Source organism: Varroa jacobsoni, unplaced genomic scaffold, assembly GCF_002532875.2.
Source record: "Varroa jacobsoni isolate VJ856 unplaced genomic scaffold, vjacob_1.0 scaffold_352, whole genome shotgun sequence".
In the NCBI taxonomy this organism is placed as follows: Eukaryota; Metazoa; Arthropoda; class Arachnida; order Mesostigmata; family Varroidae; genus Varroa; species Varroa jacobsoni.
In genome coordinates this window covers 154708-165151 of record NW_019213254.1, presented here as the reverse complement: position 1 = coordinate 165151, position 10444 = coordinate 154708, and positions in this window count along the sequence as shown.

Below are 10444 nucleotides of genomic sequence, written 5' to 3'. Positions count from 1 at the left end.
GAATGTGTTGTTTCATTTCATGCTTGTTTTTCGTTAAAAAGAGAAAGGAGCTTATGGTCACCTTTATTTTTTACAGTTGCTTTGCACACGTGTTGGATACCAGACCTGCTCGTGCATCACCATGTATATGACAATAGGTTTTAGCATAGAAAACAAGTTTTAAATTCTGCCTTAGTTTATTTGTATATATACCCATGCTAACATACGCACACGCTCACACGTTTTGATACGGATAGCCATTTCTCGATCGCATTGAAAATTAATTTCGTCTCATCGACCTACTTAGCCTCTTATTTTTGTCCTTAGCTCCATTTCCTCTTCCTGTATCCCCTTGTCGCTGGCCTGCGCATTCGTCTCTACGCGTATGTAATACGCGTGCTATTCGTTGAGCTATTAACTCGGTCCACTAACTTTTTCAATGACTTTTTTTTTCTTGAAAATCATAAAACTGTCATTAAGTGCTTGGACTCTCACGTTTCGGATAGTTACTACGGTTCCGCGAGTATGTGTATGTCCACAGGATCCTGTACACGAATGGCAGTCGTTTAATCGACGGGAGTAGTCGCCTGTTTCCCATCATCCTCAACAGCTACGAGGCCATCTATGTCTTTGCCGTCGCCTCTACTAATATCACCGATTTCAAATATACTACCACTGTAAGCCCTAACTGACATTCAAACGAGTCGGCCCGCGCGGGACTTGATAGAGGTCATCGAATCACTAGCAAACATCATTTCCTACTTTTTACCGACGGCCTAAGCGACCCCTCTTTATTTGTGATTTCTGTGCACCCCTCTGCGCGGGACTTTTTCGCAAGTTGCATAGAGCAGACCGTAGTATGGCATGCACTGGGAACGTCGCGCGTAGAAGATAATATCGTGGCAAAGATCGGGCCGTTGCCGATTGTCGGAAATCGGCTCTTTAGTTTTGCTATACTTGACCGAAAAGACGAAAGCGCAAGTGGTGTACGTTTGTCGAAAGAATGCGTATGTCATTACCGAGAATAAGTTTAAAAGGAATCGAGAAAAAGCGTATATATAAGCGAATGCGTGTGACTGCAGCTGAATGAACCAGGCAGAGAGGGCAAAAAAAGCCATGGAATCTCATGGTTCTCGGGGGACACCTTTGGCAGCGCTTGAGTTGCTACGGCGGCAAATGCCATTCGACCGCGTTGGTACAGGCACCACAATCTCGCTGTAGCGCATGCGCCTAAATGGTATTTCGTCCCCCTTCTATCTTTGCTTAGAGGTCTGCCGTCATAGCGAAATTCATTAGTCTAGTGTTAACAATGTCTCTGACCATTTTTTACTACGCCTGGGGTTCACGTTGTACGTTCTATCCGGTAGAAGTTATTTAATGGGGTAGGTAAGCTTTTTATTTGAGTTCTATGTATTCCTTATGTCGCACGTGGGTTTAATCGTACATATTGTCCAAGTTAGGTCCATCCAGTTTCGACCGTAGAACATCCTTAAGACGTCCCTGCAATAAGAACCCTGTATGTGTATATATATAGAAGATCATGCATTTTTAATGTATCAGTGTCAAACTGCAATAAATATACCCATGCGAACAGCTTGGAGTTTTCACCGACTCGAAGTACAACATCTAATCTTCTACAACATTTTACACAAATCGGGCATAATTAGTAACATGTGACGTCAGACAGACGTCCTTAATTTTTTAGTTGTAGAGGAGTTAATCTCATAGTCTCGTAGACCCTACGTTTTAGAAATCCTGCGGGATAAAATTTAAAGGCATCGAGTGCCATAGATGAGGTAATTATGGCACGGTTGCGTCTGGTAGATTGAGCCTTCACCAGACTTCTGCTCGCATCACTTCAGGATTTTAATTACACAATGGCCGAAGGCATTGTCCTGTTGAAACGATATACTGTACAGGTAAAGTCCGTTCAGTCTTGACCATAGAGCACCTGTTAACATGTCCCTCTAATGAGAACTATTAACATTTGAACAAAAAACGAGCCTATAAGGCTTCCTGTCCGCAGCTCGCACCATACAGTTACTTTAGGATAAAGTGGTTGTTCCTGAAAGCCGTGTCACTTGAAGTACGCCCATATGAGGTAGTTGTACTGATTTATTGATATTATATATATAAATAGGAATCATCTAAGAATAGGGCTACGTTGTGGCCGCTGTTCTGTATACGCAGCAAATATTAAATGCTTTACATGGTTTGTAGACTTGAGCTCTTAGATTAATTGAATTTCAGAAGACCAAACCTTCCCAGAGAACCGAGATATTACCGTGACATACACCAAATAACACGGTACAATAGATGAGGAACTGAGTTATTCGGTGTCTCAACATGCGCTCAGCCACTACATTAGTGATTTTTTCCATGCGGAAAATTCGTATATTTATATTGCTAAGCAACAGATGAAAGTTTAACCATTTGCAACAAAATTTGATTTCAGATGATCTAAAGGACTGCAGTATGCCTATTCAATATTCTTCAGCCTTAAAACAATTGTTTTTGCACACCAGTTACTTACCTTAATTCCTAGAGTGAAACCTATCACAAAATGGCCTTCCTGCCAGTGCTTGGAAAAACCAGTTTGTGTCCGTAAATGAAGTTAGCACCTATTTATGCGTATAGATATGTTTCGGCTCCGCATACAATGCGAGTTGACGTTCACCATCTTATGCATTTCAAACTTTGTCTAGGTATTGCACAATAGAGAAGCTGATCAGATGCACTGTCTAATGTTGAACACAATATTATAGGACAGGCAAAATGAAGGGTGGTGAAAATTGTTGCTATTACACAGCCCAGCTTCCGTGCCGTGACGACGGTAACCCCGCTCTACTTTGAATAAGTGAATTTTTTATCTTCGTGGCCTTGCATGGCCCTAATTTTCCGTTGGTTTACTTAGGTCGTGACTAAAAATTCGACATTTCCCATAAAGTATTCTTTATACACATATTATTGCCTCATGCAAGCGGTGCACCTTACGCTAAGTTGCAGCAAACGTAAAAAGCTTTCCAATTGGTTATGTTTCGTAACCTTCATCACTACGTACCTCAGCACCACTCCATTCTACTTACCGTCCTTCGCCCATTTCTTCTTTTTTTTTGGCTTGTACATTTGGCTGTGCACCTCGGCGACGATCTTTTTTTTCGCTCACTCGACCACTGTATAGAGTAATTTTACTGTGTGAGACGGTATAGATTGCTGAAGTTGGACTGGGCATACCTTGATTGCCGTTAATGCAGCATAGAATACAATGTTCCGCTATTAAATACTAGTACACATCTGGGTTAGTTCTAGATATCGTGGTGTAGCGTCTTAATTATATGACGTCTTTTTTTTATTGAGGGACGTCTCACTTATCCGCTGTCTCCGAACTGCGTTCTCCTTAGTTAGTTATCGACAACCAGCGGCAAACAGAAAGACGGCTGATAGATTGCGGATTTTGTTGTTTCTCTCCGAAAGAAGACCGTCCCGTTCCGTCCCACTTCTTCTTTTTTTGTCGTTAGTTTTGACTATCGGAGTATATCAGTGTACAAAATCTTTGGAAAGAGTCCCTCGTCTAGGCCGACAGGTAATCAGGGTGCGACGACGGTAAACGTTAAATGATTAAACACACCTGCAGACACGCCCGATATCGTTTGAGATTTCCCAGCAGCTGCGGCCGAAATCGGATCAGAGTGGTTGATTTGGTAGAGGACGGAAAAATTATGAAGTATAATTCATTTCACAATCTACTTTCTCTGCGTAGTCCTTTTAGCACCTGGTTCCTTTAGCACCTTACCTAGCAGCTCTTACAATGCCCCGCTATGTGACCCATGCGCCCTATAATCTCTTTCCAACGCCTCATGCGCTTATCCTCTGTTCCGCCGCGTTATCGAAGTCGAGTTCTTCATTAATTCTCATTTCTTGTCGTCTTCTACTCAACTACGTGGTTCGTCTCGAGGGTTTCCCAAGGGATTTTCTTTCTAGCTGTACGGTTTTTAAGTATGCGAGAGGCGCGCATTCTGACAACAACCACCGGAACCACTACGTTTTCTTTGTTTTTGCGCGCTTATGCCAAAGAGTGAGTCCAATGTACTTGCATCTCGGATGTAGGAAAATTGTAAACAGTGGGCGTTGAGTAATACGTACTAACTTTCGCACAGAACGCGTAGCCCCCAGCGACACCCCATTTACTGCCGTGACGATTCGTGCAGTGTTCGTTCTGTTGTTGGCTAGAAGAGAGAAAAAGAAACGTGGAAACCGAGACGAAGTTGCTTAAGCAATAGCTTCACTTTTATGGAACATTTATGGAAAATGTTGCTCAGTGGAGTTAACTAAAGCGAAGCAACGACTTGAGTAGTTAAAAGACGAGCATAGAGTGAATGCACTGGAACAAAAATAGATGAGGAAAAGCTAGGTGTAAGAGCGGTGATAGACCATTAAACAAAGGTGCCCAAAATTAGGCCCATAACTATATGTACATGCGGCTTTCGTATTTGTGGTCCAGCTGAAGAAACACAGATGTTGTGGTTTTTTTGCGGGGAGGGAGGGAGGGTGGGTGGATCATGTGATGCGTACGTACTGCTGTTATTGGAGAGAACCGTTCGCAGATCGTATTGCTAAAGAAAAGCATTAACATTAGAAGTCGATCAGTTGATCCATTTATTGGGATCATGTCCAACCTATGGCCTAACGTGACCTATAGTTAAATGTTTTATCTCACTGTACATCTCACCATTAAGTTGGATCGGTCCAATTCAGTGCCCTAGTTCTCTCTCTTCATTACGACAAATGGCCGACGGCAGATGCCCGCCGCAATCATTTTCATTGTAACAAGATTATTCTGTGCAACTCGATTGTACCAAAAGCCAAGTACTATTTAAATTAATGATACTCAATCTGACCAATTACTTTTTGGATACTGATAATAAATACCTTAGTGACTTACGCGTGAAACTCACTTGCTGAGTCTTCACGATGATCTCCTATGAACGAAATTAGTTATGCATTGTTTTGTTCCTATGAATTTTACTAAAAGACTCTTGTTACTTCTAATTTTGACCTAAATAGTATCAAACAACTCTTCAACCATTCCCTACGAGGCTTTTTTTTTTTCAATAATCGTTAAGTGCTCCTAAAACTGTGAGGTGTTATCTTAACTTGGGCCCTGTTACGTTCGCGTTTATATTTTCAGTAGGAAATAGAAATGCTATTCCTATACAGAAATCCTATGCAGAACTATCCATAATAATCTATAATGTATCCGACAGCGATTTCGTCTACTCAAACACATAAATCATATGAAATATATATATCACGGTCTGTCCACATTCGAATACTGTCCCTTGTTATTTATTGGGCTGAAGTTTGGTCGTTTTGTAATGCGTTTGTATGGCCGAAGGATCCATTAGGTTGCAATGTCGTCAAATCCTTCACGTAATAGACCTAGGAGTCCGTGTTTTAGTACTGTTTACGCTTGCCGCACAAAAGTAAATTACCGTTTTGAAACATTTTCATCACTGGTAGCAACACCAACGCCGCCACTTTTAGCTAAGAGTGCTTCAGGAACAGGAGCTTCGTAAGCCTGGCGTCATCGTGTGCGTTGTCGTTGGCATCCTCCTTGGCATGCCAAACAAAATCAAAGACGTGTACCCTACTTCTGCTATTGGTACAAACGGGCACTACTAGTGTTTGAAGGTGCGACGGATCTTTTTCATGAAGCTCGGCGCAGCATTTGCTGCTTGGAGCCTGTCTGGATTTAGAGGTTTAGGATAAAGCGAGCTTCTCTATAAAAACGTCCGCTAGACCGAAAACCCGCCTGCTTGTTCGACCGATGACGCCCGCTGGTGTGGTAGAGCTTTAGCATTTCCTGGCCGCCTTGTCAAACTTCGCTCAGCCTTTATGCCGTTGTAATAACTTTTCGAGAACACTTCACATCTACGTGGCAGACACGTACTTTGCGTATATAGGCTCCCGATCTTCCCTCACTCTCTAGATGTAGGTGTTATGTCGGCATATTCGAAGGGTTCGGAAGAAAGGGGCGGATCTCAGCGTCCGCTGGACAGAAAGCAGAGGCCCGGCCAATGTCGAGAATAACCAGAGAACGTCGTACTGCATGAATAGAATTAGAGCGGAGAAAGACGCTTGCTTTCTCTCTTTTGTTTTTACTTCTTCTATGTAAACGTTCTAGAAATGTAAACGTGATCAATGCACAAGCTGACGATATTAGGTGGAAAAGGAAAGTTTCAGGTTATGGTTTGAGAAAACCGCCCCAGCCGCTCGCAAAACGGACAAATGAAAGAAGGAGCGAGCGATAAATATGTTCTGGCATAAACCGAAACAAACAGTCAATCTTAAAATTGTTAATAGCAGTTAATTGTAGTAAATTTCACGAATCAAAGTACAAGGATGATTCAATGCACTAAATGTTCATGTTTTTGCGGCAAGATTAACAATATAGGAGAACGCTATTACGACAGACTATTGATACCTCAAAATATCCATTATAGTATCACACTAACCCGCAACTTTGGTGAAAGTCAACTATAATATGTTGTGTAGTTACTTTCTATGGGAAGCGGATAAAATCATTGCTGTTGTTGAAAACAATAATATACGTCTTTGCTCCGTATCTCTTACACTGACATTACCGATCTTCCTGTTGTTGTGGGATGTTTCACTTTCTTCTGTCGTTTTATCGCAAGACAATGCGCTCCAATCCCCTTAGGAGCCAAAATCGCTTTTTGTGCCGTACTTCGTTTGGTTTACCGCAGGCAAGCGACGGGCCCGGGCCAGCTGGTCGTACAGCACAACCCCCTCTGCATGATCAATGCCCAATCTGAGTCGCCGTTGGTCTCTTTGGGATGGCGTTACCGCTGCTGTCTATGACACAAGTACAACGTTGTTTGATACTCAGGTGGCAGCAGCTGACAGCCAGTCTGCGGCATCGAGGACAACCGAGCATCTGCCGTATGCAGTACGTCAGCCACCAGCTGAAGACGGAAGCAGTTAAGTCGTAGTAATAGGAGTTGCAAGACGGCGTACTTTCTGAATATCCCTCCCGTTTGCTACTCTAAGCCGAACAGCGGTAGCCAAATGGAGGGATATGTACTGCTGTATTCGAAAGCGCATCGCGTGCTGGACCGTCGTTGGGTATAAAGAGACACAAAGCGTCAAATTGGGCTAGTGAAGTATAAACGTCAACGGGCCACTTCGTATCAGCCTTCTACAACCAGCTGCATTTCTGCTCTCAAGAAATTTAGACCACCTGCTCAGGATGCCAGCTGCCGTGCTGGCCGTCTGTTAGTGCGAAAGCTTCCGGATAACCCAATTTCGAGACGTGTACAGGCATCTTCCATCAGCATTAGATAGACAGACAGTAAAACCCTCGAGCACATCCTGCCACACACAGGATTACTTAGACCACGTTTGCCACCAGCCAGCGAAATGCAGTTGATGTGACGGAACGATGTAATGTAGTTGTATTAATGGAGCGTGCTAATGATAGCGAGAACGGAAGAAGATCAAATATCTGAATTGCAAAAGTAACGCTTAGACCTGGCTAAGAATAAACAGTTGCTTGACGCAAAGTGGAGAGCTTCAGTTCGAGAGAGCTTGCGAGTTACAAACGTTTATAAACGCTGGCATACATAATAAATGGAGTTAACGCCACAGATTTATTTGGGTGCATCAGCCTGGTGGTACATGTAATAGAGATTGCTATCACGCGCGTTCTAATTGAGCGTTTACGATATGCCAATTCAATTAATTCTGACTAGCAAAAATTAAAAAAAATAAGGTATTTCAATATAAAATAATAGAGGCTATTTAGTTTGGAATTGCTTCCTTCGAGTTCCATTTCCAGAAACGCTATCAAACAATAATACGTTAGATGGCTTGCCTCTCAGCACGAGCGATACGTGCCTTGCCCATAGCTACCATAGGTTCTACACGCACATGCTCCTTATGGGCGCCGCTAGACGCGTTCTTGCTATCACGACCATTTTCGTTTTTAGTGACAACATCGGCGAGAAGTTCATCCATACTGACATCCTATACCTGCTTCTGCTGAGAAAGAGGGTAAGTTTCCTTCAAGTAGACTGCCTTAGCATAGTAGCGAGCGGGTGATGCGATGAAATACTCTTTTGCATACAACGAGATTCAATCCTACAGCTTAGGCGTCTCTCAGATTTCAAGGGAACTGCGTTACTCTTTTCGCCGTCGTCGTATCACTTCGTTACATCTGCCATTTCGTGGAACCTATGTTATATCAGTAACTATGCCGAACAAGGGACACGCATCGGGTTTTGTATTTCTTGATACACCATCCTTAGAACCTTCCCTGTACCGTTCATGACATGAAAGGGTTTGTTTAACTCAAAGGTGTTATTTATAGTTCTTTCATCTATTTCAAACACATGTTTTTACAGTGTGTTTCCAACCTTCGATACGCCCTAGTTCTAACAACGTGGCCTGCTTTGTTCTAGTGTAGTTCTTTCCGTCGTCGACCTGCGTCGCCCTTGGACGAAATAAGATAATACATTAATTATAATATTTTTATGTTGAACTAAGGTATAGTATCTGCGATAAACTCATAATCGGCCTGTAGACAGTGCCTGACTAAACTATCTCAGTCATTATATCCCTTGCGATCGTACCTGCCATAAGCCATCCATTCTTGGACACTTGTGTACCATTATAACAGTCGTCGTATTGCAGTCGGCAACGCGTTTAGGTACATTCAATTAAAAGCAAGTGTCTCTTTTGTTTGTCCGGTCGTCTGTCACCACGCCGAAACAGCGTCTTTGTTATGTGTATCGACTGGGAGAAGATATGCTTCGTTCCGACCGAGCAATGATATTGCACACGTATGTCCGTTTATGTGTGGTACTTCATAAACACACATACGGAGACAAGAACAACTAAGTGCCGTTTTCATAAGCAGAATTGACATGATGCCTACAGTTAGTGGCACATAACGCAAACTGCGATAGATGAAGCACCAATGTAAGGAACAATTGTCTCAAAACTAGAGTCGGTCTTCACTGTGTACCGTGTGTGTACGTACACGTATCATATGGCGCCTGAAATTCGAAAAAAGCTACCATTAAGACTACAGATTACGAAGCTGCATAACAAAGCAAAAATTAGATGATGAATCCTGTGTAATTTTTGTGACTTGTTTCCAGTTACTGTCGTATATGCATAAATGTGCGCTTCTGTGAGAGTGTTCTAGCCTGCGTTCGTGTCTGTGTCCCCGAGCGTCAGCGTACATCAGGGGGCAAGAACGAAATCCGAAGACGAAGACAAGACGATAGATGCAGCAAACTTCCGGCCACCTAAGAGCACCACCTATAGTATACGTAATATGTGCTCGCCGTTTTTCGCTAAAAATATGAGACAGACAAAATAGGAACACGTCTACCTCTAAAAGCATTTTACGTACAAGGGTCTTCCGACACTGCAGCGAACATAGCGCCAATAGCAGTATTAACGACTGCAGCCATACAAGCTTGAATAATGTTTTCTTTCTATTCTACTTTCTCTACTCACTGTACGCCTGTGTTTGTGCTGGGTTCATGTTGGCGCTTCTATCACCGTCGCCATTGCTGTTAAATAGAGCGAGTCTTTCTTCTCTGAGAGCATCGCCAAAAGTAAAGCAAGCTGGTAGCGAGTCGTCGGGTTTCAGCAGGTGGTAGTCGCTGGAAAGGTGTCAGGTTAGCTGTATTGGATAGTGGCCTCGCGGGAAAATGATGGGGATCTAAATGGGGAAACATCGCGACTGACTCGCGCCAGCGGTTGTGTCGCGGGGCGCCACAGAAAAGGAGCAGTAAGGCGACGGGTTGGCCGTAAAAGCAGTCGTAGAAGCAACCGTAATGATAATCACTAGTGGAGAGGTTGGTCTAAAGGCCTACCGACTGCCTGGTCTCCCGACGTTGCTTACCGTCCACCGACCAATTAAGGTCATCATTTTGACTCACGGACTGTTAGCACGGATGCATCAGGAAACTAAGAACAGCAGTACCTCAGTCACTAGTAGCATGAATAAACACGAACAATTGTGCCAACGTCGTTAAAACGAGCCAGCACGAAGCTCGTCAACAACGCTCACAGCAACAGGAATAAACACACCATCAACAGTAGCAGCAATAATGTTAATAACAATCAACTAAACCACAGCATAAATAACAGCACTGCAAATCTTGAGTACAAACTGCACATTATTTGTGATTACACCGCAATAATTGTACACATTACGCAGAACACATAACTTCCTCGCGCCTGGTAGAACTTCAGACAAATAATTCTTCCCGTCCTGCTTCCGTCTCTGCTCTTATATATATATATATATATATAACCTGGCTCAAATTATATATATTATATTTTTGAATAAATATATATTAATTAAAATATTAAATATTTTTTTATTTTATGAAATAAAAATATGTAAGTTATATTTTAAATTAGATAT